This window comes from Balaenoptera musculus, chromosome X (assembly GCF_009873245.2).
Source record: "Balaenoptera musculus isolate JJ_BM4_2016_0621 chromosome X, mBalMus1.pri.v3, whole genome shotgun sequence".
In the NCBI taxonomy this organism is placed as follows: Eukaryota; Metazoa; Chordata; class Mammalia; order Artiodactyla; family Balaenopteridae; genus Balaenoptera; species Balaenoptera musculus.
The window spans coordinates 89,954,169-89,969,799 of record NC_045806.1 but is presented as its reverse complement, the minus strand read 5'-3'; the positions used below and the strand labels follow the sequence as shown (position 1 = coordinate 89,969,799).

General features: G+C 38.2%; 1 protein-coding gene across 4 annotated transcripts in view; it reads right to left on the bottom strand.

Annotated features, from left to right (window-relative positions):
- The window catches only part of TBC1D8B (TBC1 domain family member 8B), an 80,548-nt gene that overhangs the window by 36,512 nt on the left and 28,405 nt on the right, over positions 1-15,631 (bottom strand). The gene's annotated exons all lie outside the window — the stretch shown is intronic.

Below are 15,631 nucleotides of genomic sequence, written 5' to 3'. Positions count from 1 at the left end.
TACCTGGGCAATAAAATACAGGCAAAACATTAAAAAAACAAAAACAAAAAAACAGGTCAGAACATTGGAAATTAACCAAAGGCACAGAATGAACTGAAAAGTATCGATTCAAAAAAAACTAATGAATCTCAGTAAGAACACCAGTCTGTGAAGTTTTAACTTGAGGTTATTCCCATCCTCCCTCCCTTCCAAGCTCAGAGGTATGGTAGCCATGAAAGTCAGCATTATCACAGCCAATGGATCTTTTGGAGCTTCATTAAAAGCCCCATCCCCAGAACACAGTCAATATTTTCACCAAACTAGCAGCTACCTGGAAAATCTCCATTCCTAGGGTGTTGTTATACTTGATTTGACTCAGAGCTCAGCTCTATGTAAAAAGTCCTTTCCCCCAGGCATACCAAGAAAACCATAGCAATCTTCTGATAATATCACAGCTGCCTAAGTCTGTTATTTCAATTTGGGGCAAACAAGAGCCTGGCTAAAAATTTAAAAGGAAGACCTTGAAAACCAGATGGTCATAGGGGAACTTTGAAAGGTTCCAACATATTCTCGGGGATCTGAAAGTATGCATGAGTATACAAGACTGTGCACCTACCCAGGAAAGAAATGGGACAGGAGAAGGCCCCAGTCATTCAACTCTGGAAATAAGAAATGAAAACTAAGGCTAATTTATAAACTTCCTAAAGTATGAAGTATACCTTCACACAAAGATCCTCTTGGCAAAAGATGGAGAACTTACTGGTTCAAGGCATTTAAGGAAATCTTCTGGCCCATCATTGGCTGACCACTGATTTATACTGACTCAGGGGATGATCTGAGGAAGCTATGCTTAAAAATACAAACAGGGGCTTCCCTGGTGGCGCAGTGGTTAGGAATCCGCCTGCCAATGCAGGGGACACGGGTTCAGGCCCTGGTCTGGGAAGATCCCACATGCCGCGGAGCAACTGGGCCGGTGAGCCACAACTACTGAGCCTGCGCGTCTGGAGCCTGTGCTCCACAACAAGAGAGGCCGCGATAGTGAGAGGTCCGCGCACTGCGATGAAGAGTGGCCCCCGCTTGCCGCAACAAGAGAAAGCCCTTGCACAGAAACGAAGACCCAACACAGCCAAAAATTAATTAATTAAAAAAAAATACAAACAAGAACTAAAAAAAAAAAAAAAAAAAAGCAATCAACAAAAAAAATGTCCCAGAAGGGTCTTACTTCTTAGATTTTTTAAAATTAGGAATGGAAAGCAGCTATTATATATATATTCAAAGAACTAAAGGAAACTGTTTAAAAAAATAAAGGACCAAGTTTAAAAGTGGGCAAAATATCTAAGCAGAGACCTCACCAAAGAAGATATAAAGACGACAATCATATGAAAAGATGCTCAACATCATATGTCATTAGGTAATTGCAAATTTAAACAATGAGATACCATTTCACATCTATTAAAATTGCTAAAATCCAGAACACTGATAACACCAAGTGCTACTAGGGATGTGGAATAAGAAGAACTCTTATTCATTGCTGGCGGGAATACAAAGCAATACAGTACTTTAAGAGATGGTATGACAGTTTCTTATAAAGCTAAACATAGTCTTACCATATGATTCAGCAACTGTGCTCCTAAGTATGTACCATAATGAGTTGAAAACTTATGTCCACACAAAAACCTGCACATGAATGTTTATAGCAGCTTTATTCATAATTACCAAAAACTGGAGGCAACTAAGGTGTCCTTCAATAGGTGAATGGATAAACACTGGTATATCCAGAGAATGGAATATTTTTCAGCAATAAAAAGAAATAAACTATCAACACAACTAAGAGCTGGTTTTTTTGAAAAGATAAACAAAATTGACAAACCTTTAGCTAGATTTACCATGAAAAAAAGAGAGAGGATTGAAACATAAAATTAGAAATGAAAGAGGAGACTTTATGCCTGATGACACAGAAATTAAAAGGATCATAAGACATTACTTTGACCAATTATATGCCAACAAATGGGATGACACAGAAGAAATGGACAAATTCCTAGAGACATACAATCTACCAAGACTTAATCATAAAACATAGAAAATCTGAACACAACCAATAATATGTAAGGAAACTGAATCTAATACAAAACCTCTCAACAACAACAACAAAAAGCCCTGGACCAGATGGCGTCATGGGTAAAATCTACCAAACATGTAAAGAAGAATTAACGCTAATCCTCAAACTCTTGCAAAAAATTAAATAGGAGGGAACACACCCAAACTCATTTTACAAGGCCAGCAGTCCCCTGAAACCAAATCCAGATGGGAACACTACAAGAAAAGAAAACCACAGGCCAAAATCCCTGATGCATACAGATGCAAAAATTCTTAACAAAATACTAGCAAACTGAATTCAACAGCACATTAAAAGGATCATACACCATGATCAACTGGGATTTATCCCTGGGAGGCAAGGATGGTTCAAAATATACAAATCAACAAAATGTGATACACCACATTAATAGAATGAAAGGTAAAAATCATATGATCATTTCAATAGATGCAGAAAAATTATTTGACAAATATTCAACATCCTTTCATAATAAAAACTCTCAATAAAGTGGGTATAGAAGAAACATACCTCAATATAATAAAGGCCATATACGACAAGCCCAAAGCTAACATCATACTCCATGGTGAAAGGTTGAAAGCTTTCTCTCTAAGATCAGGAACAAGATAAGGGTGCCCACTCTCACCACTACTTTTCAACAAAGTACCAAAAATCCTAGCCAGAGAAACTAAACAAGAAAAACAAACAAAAGGCATCTAACTCAGAAAGAAAGTAAAACTGTCTGTTTGCTGAGGACACGATCTTGTATAGAGAAAATCCTTAAGACTCTACCAAAAAACTGTTAGAACTAATCAACAAACTCAGTAAACTTTCAGGATACAAAATCAGTTGTGTTTCTATACACTAAAAATGAACTATCTGAAAAAAAAAATAAAGAAAACAATCTCATTTACATTAACATCAAAAACAATAAAATACTTATGAATAAATTAACACAGAAAGTGAAAATCTATACACCAAAACTGATAAAACACTGATGAAAGAAAACTGATGAAGACACAAATGAATGGAAAGATAACTTGTGTTCATGGATCAAAAGAATTAATATTGTGGGACTTCCCTGGTGGCACAGTGGTTAAGAATATGCCTGCCAATGCATGGGACACGGGTTCGAGCCCTGGTCCAGGAAGATCCCACTGCCACAGAGCAACTAGGTCCATGTGCCACAACTACTAAGCCTGCACTCTAGAGCCCGTGAGCCACAAACTACTGAGCCCGCGTGCCACAACTACTGCAGCCCACGCGCCTAGAGCCTCTGCTCTGAAACAAGAGAGGCCACCACAATGAGAAGTCTGCGCACCACAATGAAGAGTAGCCCCCACTCGCTGCAACTAGAGAAAGCCCACATGCAGTGACGAAGACCCAACACAGCCAAAAAATAGGTAAATAAATAAATTTATTAAAAAAAAGAATTAATATTGTTAAAATGTCTATGCTGAAGGGTGGAGTCAAGATGGCGTACTAGGAGGACGTGGAATTTGCGGCACCTCACAACTAGGGCACCTACCAGGCACTGGTGAGGGACTACAGACACCTAAGGGGACAGGAGGAACCCCCAGAGACCAGGTTGTGGGATCTTGGTTCCCAGGCCAGAGGTCAGGGCTGAGTTCCTGTGGTGGGAGCTCTGAGTCCAAACCGCTGGATTAACAGAGAACCTCACACCCCAGGGAATATCAATCGGAGTGAGGCCTCCCAGAGGTCCTCATCTCAGCACCAAGACCCAGCTCTGTCTAACTGCCTGCAAACTCCAGTGCTGGACGTCTCAGGCCAAACAACCAGTAAGACAAGAATACAACATCACCCATCAAAAAAAAAAAAAAAAAAGAAATGACAAAAAAAATTTGTTACAGATAAAGGAGCAAGGTAAAAACCTATAAGACCAAATAAATGAAGATGAAATAGGCAACCTACCTGAAAAAGAATTCAGAGTAATGACAGTAAAGATGATCCAAAATCTCAGAAACAGAATGGAGAAAATACAAGAAACATTTAACAAGGATCTAGAAGAACTAAAGAGCAAACAAACAGTGATGAACAATACAATTACTGAAATTGAAAATACTCTAGAAGGAATCAATAACAGAATAACTGAGGCAGAAGAACGGATAAGTGAGCTGGAAGATAAAATGGTGGAAATAACTGCCAGGGAGCAGAATAAAGAAAAAAGAATAAAAAGAATTGAGGACAGTCTCAGAGACATCTGGGACAACATTAAACGCACCAACATTCGAATTATAGGGGTCCCAGAAGAAGAAGAGAAAAAGAAAGGGTCTGAGAAAATATCTGAAGAGATTATAATCGAAAAGTAACCTAACATGGGAAAGGAAATAGTCAATCAAGTCCAAGAAGCACAGAGAGTACCATACAGGATAAACCAAAGAGAAACGTGCCAAAACACATATTAATCAAACTATCAAAAATTAGATACAGGGCTTCCCTGGTGGCGCAGTGGTTGAGAATCTGCCTGCCAATGCAGGGGACACGGGTTCGAGCCCTGGTCTGGGAAGATCCCACATGCCGCAGAGCAACTAGGCCCGTGAGCCACAATTACTGAGCCTGCGCATCTGGAGCCTGTGCTCTGCAACAAGAGAGGCTGCGATAGTGAGAGGCCCGCCCACCACGATGAAGAGTGGCCCCCACGTTCCGCAACTAGAGAAAGCCCTTCACAGAAACGAAGACCCAACACAGCCATAAATAAATAAATTAAATAAATAAAAATTAAAAAATATATATCCATGGACTCCCATATGCCTATGTAATAATCCACGAGCTCATTCTATTAAAAAAAAATTAGATACAAAAAAAAATACTGAAAGCAGCAAGGGAAAAGCAACAAATAACATACAAGGGAATCCCCATAAGGTTAAGAGCTCATTTTTCAGCAGAAACTCTGCAAGCCAGAAAGGAGTGGCAGGACATATTTAAAGTGATGAAAGGGACAGGAACCAAGAGAGCGGAGTAGAAGGACATGCTCTCACTCCCTCTTGTGAGAACACCAGAATCACAACAAGCTGCTGCACAATCATTGACAGGAAGACACTGAAACTCACCAAAAAAGATACCCCACATCCAAAGACAAAGGAGAAGCCACAATGAGACGATAGGAGGGGCGCAATCTCAGTAAAATCAAATCCCATACTTGCTGGGAGGGTGACTCACAGACTAGAGAACACTTATACCACAGAAGTCCACCCACTGGAGCGAAGGTTCTGAGCCTTACGTCAGGTTCCCAACCTGGGGGTCCGGCAACGGGAGGAGGAATTCCTAGAGAATCAGACTTTGAAGGCTAGTGGGATTTGACTGCAGGACTTCTACAGGACTGGGGGAAACAGAGATTCCACTCTTGGAGGGCACAAACAAAGTAGTGTGCGCATCAGGACCCAGGGGAAGGAGCAGTGACCCCAGGGGAGACTGAACCAGACCTACCTGCTACTGTTGGAGGGTCTCCTGCAGAGGCGGGCGGTGGCTGTGGCTCACCATGGGGACAAGGACACTGGCGGCAGAAGTTCTGGAAAGTACTCCTTGGCGTGAGTCCTCCCAGAGTCTGCCGTTAGCCCCACCAAAGAGCCCAGGTAGGCTCCAGTGTTAGGTTGCCTCAGGCCAAACAACCAACAGGGAGGGAACCCAGTCCCACCCATCAGCAGACAAGAAGATTAAAGTTTTGCTAAGCTCTGCCAACCAGAGCAACACCCAGCTCTACCCACCACCAGTCCCTCCCATCAGGAAACTTGCACAAACCTCTTAGATAGCCTCATCCACCAGAGGGCAGACAGCAGAAGCATGAAGAACTACAATCCTGCAGCCTGTGGAACAAAAACCACATTCACAGAAAGCTAGACAAGATGAAAAGGCAGAGGGCTATGTACCAGATGAAGGAACAAGATAAAACCCCAGAAAAACAACTAAATGAAGTGGAGGTAGGCAACCTTCCAGAAAAAGAATTCAGAATAATGATAGTAAAGATGATCCAGGACCTCGGAAAAAGAATGGAGGCAAAGATCGAGAAGATGCAAGAAATGTTTAACCAGAGAAGGACCAGAGAAAATATTTGAAGATATTATAGTCTAAAACTTCCCTAACATGGGAAAGGAAATAGCCACCCAAGTCCAGGAAGCCCAGAGAGCCCCACACAGGATAAACCCAAGGAGAAACACGCCGAGACACACAGTAATCAAACTGGCAAAAATTAAAGACAAATAAAAATTATTGAAGGCAGCAAGGGAAAAACGACAAATAACATACAGGGGAACTCCCATAAGGTTAACAGCTGATTTCTCAGCAAAAACTCTACAAGCCAGAAGGGAGTGGCATGATATAATTAAAGTGATGAAAGGGAAGAACCTACAACCAAGATTACTCTAGCCGGCAAGGATCTCATTTAGATTTGATGGAGAAATCAAAAGCTTTACAGACAAGCAAAAGCTAAGAGAATTCAGCACCACCAAACCAGCTCTACAACAAATGCTAAAGGAACTTCTCTAAGTGGGAAACACAAGACAAGAAAAGGACCTACAAAAACAAACCAAAACAATTAAGAAAATGGTCATAGGATCATACATATTGATAATTACCTTAAACGTGAATGGATTAACTGCTCCAACCAAAAGACACAGGCTTGCTGAATTGATACAAAAATAAGACCCATATATATGCTGTCTACAAGAGACCCACTTCAGACCTAGGGACACATACACACTGAAAGTGAGGGGATGGAAAAAGATATTCCATGCAAATGGAAATCAGAAGAAAGCTGGAGTAGCAATACTCATATCAGATAAAATAGACTTTAAAATAAAGAATGTTACAAGAGACAAGGAAGGACACTACATAATGATCAAGGGATCAATCCAAGAAGAAGATATAACAATTTTAAATATATATGCACCCAACATAGGAGCACCTCAATACATAAGGCAACTGCTAACAGCTCTAAAAGAGGAAATTGACAGTAACACATTAATAGTGGGGAACTTTAACAACTCACTTACACCAATGGACAGATTATCCAAAATGAAAATAAATAAGGAAACAGAAGCTTTAAATGACACAATAGACCAGACAGAAGTAATTGATATTCATAGGACATTCCATCCAGAAACAGCAGATTACACTTTCTTCTCAAGTGCGTACGGAACATTCTCCAGGATAGATCACATCTTCGGCCACAAATCAAGCCACAGTAAATTTAAGAAAACTGAAATCATATCAAGCATCTTTTCTGACCACAACGTTATGAGATTAGAAGTGGTGAATTACAGGGAAAAAAACGTGAAACACACAAACATATGGAGGTTAAACAATACGTTACTAAATAACCAAGAGATCACTGAAGAAATCAAAGAGGAAATCAAAAAATACCTAGAAAGAAATGACAGAGAAAACACAATGCTCCAAAACCTATGGGATGCAGCAAAAGCAGTTCTAAGAGGGAAGTTTATAGCTATACAAGCCTACCTCAAGAAACAAGAAAAATCTCAAATAAACAATCTAACCTTACACCTAAAGGAACTAGAGAAAGAAGAACAAACAAAACCCAAAGTTACCAGAAGGAAAGAAATCATAAAGATCACAGCAGAAATAAATGAAATAGAAAAAAAGAAAACTATAGCAAAGATCAATAAAACTAAAAGCTGGTTCTTTGAGAAGATAAACAAAATTCATAAACCATTAGCCAGACTCATCAAGAAAAAGGGGGAGAGGACTCAAATCAATAAAATTAGAAATGAAAAAGGAGAAGTTACAACACACACTGCAGAAATACAAAGCATCCTGAGAGACTACTACAAGCAACTGTATGCCAATAAAATGGACAACTGGGAAGAAATGGACAAATTCTTAGAAAGGTATAACCTTCCAAGACTGAACCAGGAAGAAATAGAAAATATGAACAGGCCAAACACAAGTGATGAAATTGAAACTGTGATTAAAAATCTTCCAACAAACAAAAGTCCAGGACCAGGTGGCTTCACAGGTGAATTCTATCAAACAATTAGAAAAGAGCTAACACCCATCCTTCTCAAACTCTTCCAAAAAACTGCAGAGGAAGGAACACTCCCAAACTCATTTTATGAGGCCACCATCACCCTGATACCAAAACCAGACAAAGATACTACAAAAAAAGAAAATTACAGACCAATATCACTGATGAATATAGATGCAAAAATCCTCAACAAAATACTAGTAAACAGAATCCAACAGCACATTAAAAGGATCATACACCATGATCAAGTGGGGTTTATCCCAGGAATGCAAGGATTCTTCAATATATGCAAATCAATCAATGTGATACATCATATTAACAAATGGAAGGATAAAAACCATATGATAATCTCAATAGATGCAGAAAAAGCTTTCGACAAAATTCAACACCCATTTATGATAAAAACCCTCCAGAAAGTAGGCACAGAGGGAACATACCTCAACATAATAAAGGCCATATATGACAAACCCACAGCCAACATCATTCTCAATGGTGAAAAAGTGAAACCATTTCCACTAAGATCAGGAAAAAGACAAGGCTGCCCACTCTCACCACTATTATTCAACATAGTTTTGGAAGTTTTAGCCACAGCAATCAGAGAAGAAAAATAAATAAAAGGAATCCAAATCGGAAAAGAAGTAAAACTGTCACTGTTTGCAGATGACGTGATACTATACATAGAGAATCCTAAAGATGCCACCAGAAAACTACTAGGGCTAATCAATGAATTTGGTAAAGTTGCAGGATACAAAATTAATGCACAGAAATCTCTTGCATTCCTATACACTAATGATGAAAAATCTGAAAGAGAAATTAAGGAAACACTCCCATTACCATTGCAACAAAAAGAATAAACTACCTAGGAATAATCCTACCAAGGGAGACAAAAGACTTGTACGCAGAAAACAATAAGACACTGATGAAAGAAATTAAAGATGATACTAACAGATAGACATATACCATGTTCTTGGATTGGAAGAATCAAGATTATGAAAATGACTATACTACCCAAAGCAATCTACACATTCAATGCAATCCCTATCAAATTACTAATGGCATTTTTTACGGAACTAGAACAAAAAGTCTTAAAATTTGTATGGAGACACAAAAGACCCCGAATAGCCAAAGCAGTCTTGAGGGAAAAAAACGGAGCTGGAGGAATCAGACTCCCTGACTTCAGACTATACTACAAAGCAACAGTCATCAAGACAATATGGTACTGGCACAAAAACAGAAACATAGATGGAATGGAACATAATGGAACAAGATAGAAAGCCCAGAGATAAACCCACGCACCCATGATCAACTAATCTATGAAAAAGGAGGCAAGGATATACAATGGAGAAAAGACAGTCTCTTCAATAAGTGGTGCTGGGAAAACTGGACAGCTACATGTAAAAGAATGAAATTAGAACTCCATAACACCAAACACAAAAATAAACTCAAAATGGATTAAAGACCTAAATGTAAGACCGGACACTATAAAACTCTTAGAGGAAAACATAGGAAGAACACTGTTTGACATAAATCACAGCAAGATCTTTTTTGATCCACCTCCTAGAGTAATGGAAAAAAAACCAAAAATAAACAAATGGGACCTAATGAAACTGAAAAGCTTTTGCACAGCAAAGGAAACCATAAACAAGAAGAAAAGACAACCGTTAGAATGGGAGAAAATATTTGCAAACGAATCAATGGACAAAGGATTAATCTCCAAAATATATAAACAGCTCATGCAGCTCAATATTAAGAAAAACAACCCAATCCAAAAATGGGCAGAAGACCTAACTAGACATTTTTCCAAAGAAGACATACAGATGGCCAAGAAGCACATGAAAAGCTGCTCAACATCACTAATTATTAGAGAACTGCAAATCAAATCTACAATGAGGTATCACCTCACACCAGTTAGAATGGGCATCATCAGAAAATCTACAAACAACAAATGCTGGAGAGGGTGTGGAGAAACGGGAACCCTCTTGCACTGTTGGTGGGAATGTAAATTGATACAGCCACTATGGAGAACAGTACGGAGGTTCCCTAAAAAACTAAAAATAGAATTACCATATGACACAGCAATCCCACTACTGGGCATATACCCTGAGCAAACCATAATTCAAAAAGACACATGCAACCCAATGTTCACTGCAGCATGATTTACAATAGCCAGGTCATGAAAGCAACCTAAATGACCATCGACAGATGAATGGATAAAGATGTAGTACATATATACAATGGAATATTACTCAGCCATAAAAAGGAACGAAATTGGGTCATTTGTAGAGACGTGGATGGATCTAGAGACTGTTATACAGAGTGAAGTAAGCGAGAAAGAGAAAAACAAATATCGTATATTAACGCATGTATGTGGAACCTAGAAAAATGGTACAGATGAACCGGTTTGCAAGGCAGAAGTTGAGGCACAGATGTAGAGAAATAACGTATGGACACCAAGGGGGGAAAGCGGCAGGGGGTGGTGGTGGTGGTGGTGGTGTGATGAATTGGGAGATTCGGATTGACATGTATACACTGATATGTATAAAAGTGATGACTAAGAAGGACCTGCTGTATAAAAAATAAAATAAAATTCAAAAATTAAAAAAAAAGAAAAAGAAATGACAAAAATCTGCAATGCGATAAAATAAGAAATGTTTGGAAACGTCATGGATTCAGTTAAATAAATTACACTGTATAGAGCAAGGGAGATAAAATAAATAAATAAAGTGATGAAAGGGAAAAACCTACCACCAAGATTACTCTCATTCAGATTTGATGGAGAAATTAAAACCTTTACAGATAAGCAAAACCTAAGAGAATTCACAACCACCAAACCAGCTCTACAACAAACGCTAAAGGAACTTCTCTAGGCAGGAAACACAAGAGAAAGAAAAGACCTACAATAACAAAACCAAAACAATTAAGAAAATGGTAACAGGAACAAACAAAGCGATAATTACCTTAAATGTAAATGGATTAAATGCTCCAACCAAAAGACACAGACTGGCTGAATGGATACAAAAACAAGACCCACACATATGCTGTCTACAAGAGACCCACTTCAGACCTAGGGACACATACAGACTGAAAGTGAGGGGATGGAAAAAGATATTCCATGCAAATGGAAATCAAAAGAAAGCTGGAGTAGCAATTCTCATATCAGACAAAATAGACTTTAAAATAAAGACTATTACAAGAGACACAGAAGGACACCACATAATGATCAAGGGATCAATCCAAGAAGAAGATAGAACAATTGTAAATATTTATGCACCCAATATAGAGAACCTCAATACATAAGGCAAATGCTAACAGCCATAAAAGGGGACATTGACAGTAACACAGTAACAGTAGGGGACTTCAATGCCCCACTTTCACCAATGGACAGATCATCCAAAATGAAAATAAATAAGGAAACACAAGCTTTAAATGATACATTAAACAAGATGGACTTAATTGGTATTTATAGGACATTCCATCCAAAAAGAACAGAATACACTTTCTTCTCAAGTGTTCATGGAACATTCTCTAGGATACATCATATCTTGGGTCACAAATCAAGCCTTGGTAATTTTAAGAAAATTGAAATCGGATCAAGTATATTTTCCAACCACAACGCTATGAGACTAGATATCAATTACAGGAAAAAAACTGTAAAAAATACAAACGCATGGAGGCTAAACAATACACTACTAAATAACCAAGAGATCACTGAAGAAATCAAAGAGGAAATCAAAAAATACCTAGAAAAAAATGACAATGAAAACACAACAACCCAAAACCTATGGGATGCAGCAAAAGCAGTTCTAAGAGGGAAGTTTATAGCAATGCAGTCTTACCTCAAGAAAGAAGAAACATCTCTAATAAACAACCTTACCTTACACCTAAAGCATTTAGAGAAAGAAGAATTTAAAAAACCCAAAGTTAGCAGAAGGAAAGAAATCATAAAGATCAGATCAGAAATAAATGAAAAAGAAATGAAAGAAACAATAGCAAACATCAATAAAACTAAAAGCTGGTTCTTTGAGAAGATAAACAAAATTGATAAACCATTAGCCAGACTCATCAAGAAATAAAGGGAGAAGACTCAAATCAACAGAATTAGAAATGAAAAAGGAGAAGTAACAACTGACCCTGCAGAAATACAAAGGACCATGAGAGATTACTATAAGCAACTCTATGCCAATAAAATGGACAACCTGGAAGAAATGGACAAATTCTTAGAAAAGCACAACCTTCCGAGACTGAACCAGGAAGAAATAGAAAATATAAACAGACCAATCACAAGCACTAAAATTGAAACTGTGATTAAAAATCTTCCAACAAATTGGGCGATTGGGATTGACATGCATACACTGATGTATATAAAATTGATGACTGATTAAAAAAAATCTTCCAACAATCAAAATCCCAGGACCAGATGGATTCACAGATGAATTCTATCAAACATTTACAGAAGAGCTAACACCTATCCTTCTCCAACTCTTCCAGAATACAGCAGAGGGAGGAACACTCCCAAATTCACTCTATGAGGCCACCATCACCCTGATACCAAAACCAGACAAAGATGTCACAAAAAAGGAAAACTACAGGCCAATATCTCTGATGAACATAGATGCAAAAATGCTCAACAAAATGCTAGCAAACAGAATCCAACAGCACATTAAAAGGATCATACATCATGATCAAGTGGGGTTTATCCCAGGAATGCAAGGATTCTTCAGTATATGCAAATCAATGTGACAGATCATATTAACAAATTGAAGGACAAAAAACACATGATAATCTCAATAGATGCAGAAAAAGCTTTTGACAAAATTCAACACCCATTTATGATAAAAAACGCTTGAGAAAGTAGGCATAGAGGGAATCTACCTCAACATAATAAAGGCCATATATGACAAACCCACAGCCAACATCGTTCTCAATGGTGAAAAACTGAAACCATTTCCTCTAAAATCAGAAACAAGACAAGGGTGCCCACTCTCACCACTATTATTCAACATAGTTTTGGAAGTTTTAGCCACAGCAATCAGAGGAGAAAAAGAAATAAAAGGAATACAAATTGGAAAAGAAGAAGTAAAACTGTCACTGTTTGCAGATGACATGATACTATACATAGAGAATCCTAAAGATGCCACCAGAAAACTACTAGAGCTAATCAATGAATTTGGTAGAGTAGCAGGATATAAAATTAATGCACAGAAATCTGTTGCATTCCTATACACTAATGATGAAAAATCTGAAAGAGAAATTAAGGAAACACTCCCATTTACCACTGCAACAAAAAGAATAAAATACCTAGGAATAAACCTACCTAAGGAGACAAAAGACCTGTATGCAGAAAACTACAAGACACTGATGAAAGAAATTAAAGATGATACAGACAGATGGAGAGATATACTATGTTCTTGGACTGGAAGAATCAAGATTGTGAAAATGACTATACTACCCAAAGCAATCTATAGATTCAATGCAATCCCTATCAAACTACCAATGGCATCTTTCACAGAACTAGAACGAAAAATTTCACAATTTGTATGGAAACACAAAAGATCCCGAATAGCCAAAGCAATCTTGAGAAAGTAAAACGGAGCTGGAGGAATCAGGCTCCCAGACTTCAGACTATACTACAAAGCTACAGTAACCAAGACAGTATGGTACTGGCACAAAAACAGAAATATAGATCAAGGGAACAGGATAGAAAGCCCAGAGATAAACCCATGCACATATGGTCACCTTATCTTTGATAAAGGAGGCAAGGATATACAATGGAGAAAAGACAGCCTCTTCAATAAGTGGTGCTGGGAAAACCGGACAGCTACATGTAAAAGAATGAAAGTAGAACACTTCCTAACACCATATACAAACATAAACTCAAAATGGATTAAGGACCTAAATGTAAGGCCAGACACTATAAAACTCTTAGAGGAAAACATAGGCAGAACACTCTGTGACATAAATCACAGCAAGATCGTTTTTGACCCACCTCCTAGAGAAATGGAAATAAAAACAAAAATAAACAAATGGGACCTAATGAAACTTAAAAGATTTTGCACAGCAAAGGAAACCATAAACAAGATGAAAAGACAACCCTCAGAATTGGAGAAACTATTTGCAAACAAAACAAGTGACAAAGGATTAATCTCCAGAATATACAAGCAGCTCATGTAGGTCAATATCAAAAAAACAAACAACCCAATCCAAAAATGGGCAGAAGACCTAAATAGACATTTCTCCGAAGAAGATATGCAGATTGCCAGCAAACACATGAAAAGATGCTCAACATCACTAATCATTAGAGAAATGCAAATCAAAACTACAATGCGGTATCACCTCACACCAGTCAGAATGGCCATCATCAAAAAATCTACAAACAATAAATGCTGGAGAGGGTGTGGAGAAAAAGGAAACCTCTTACACTGTTGGTGGGAATGTAAATTGGTACAGCCACTATGGAGAACAGTATGAAAGTTCCTTAAAAGACTAAAATAGAAGTACCATACGAGCCAGCAATCCCACTACTGGGCATATACCCTGAGAAAACCATAATTCAAAAAGAGTCATGTACCACAATGTTCACTGCAGCTCTATTTACAATAGCCAGGACATGGAAGCAACCTAAGTGTCCATCGACAGATGAATGGATAAAGAAGATGTGGCACATATATACAAGGGAATATTACTCAGCCATAAACGGAAACGAAATTGAGCTATTTGTAGTGAGGTGGATAGATCTAGAGTCTGTCATACAGAGTGAAGTAAATCAGAAAGAGAAAAACAAATACCGTATATTATCACATATATATGGGATCTAAAAAAAACAAAAAAGTTCTGAAGAACCTAGGGGCAGGACAGGAATAAAGACACAGACGTAGAAAATGGACTTGAGGACACGGTAGGGGGAAGGGTAAGCTGGGACGAAGTAAGAGAGTAGCACTGATATATATACACTACCAAGTTTTAAATAGCTAGTGGGAAGCAGCTGCATAGCACAGGGAGATCAGCTCGGTTCTTTGCGACCACCTAGAGGGGTGGGATAAGGTAGGTGGGAGGGAGACGCAAGAGGGAGGTGATATGGGGATATACGTATGCATATAGCTGATTCACTTTGTTATACAGCAGAAGCTAACACAACATTGTAAAGCAATTATACTCCAATAAAGATGTTAAAAAAAAAAAAGTCCATGCTACCCAAAGCCATCCACAGACTCAAGGCAATCCCTATCAAAATTCAAATGGCACTTTTCATAGAAATAGAAAGAAATCCTGAAATTCACATGTAACCACAAGAGACCCTGAATAGACAATGAAATCCTGAAAAAGAACAAAGTTGAAGGCATCACATTTCCTGATTTCAAACTATATTACAAAGCTACAGTAATCAAAACAGCATGGTTCTGGCATAAAAATAGACACACAGGCTAACAGAACAGAGGTGAGAGCCCAAAATAAATCCACATATATATAGTCAACTAATATGTGAAAAGGGAACCAAGACTACTCAATGTGGAAAGAACAGTCTCTTCAATAAATGGTGTTGGGAAAACTGAATATCCACA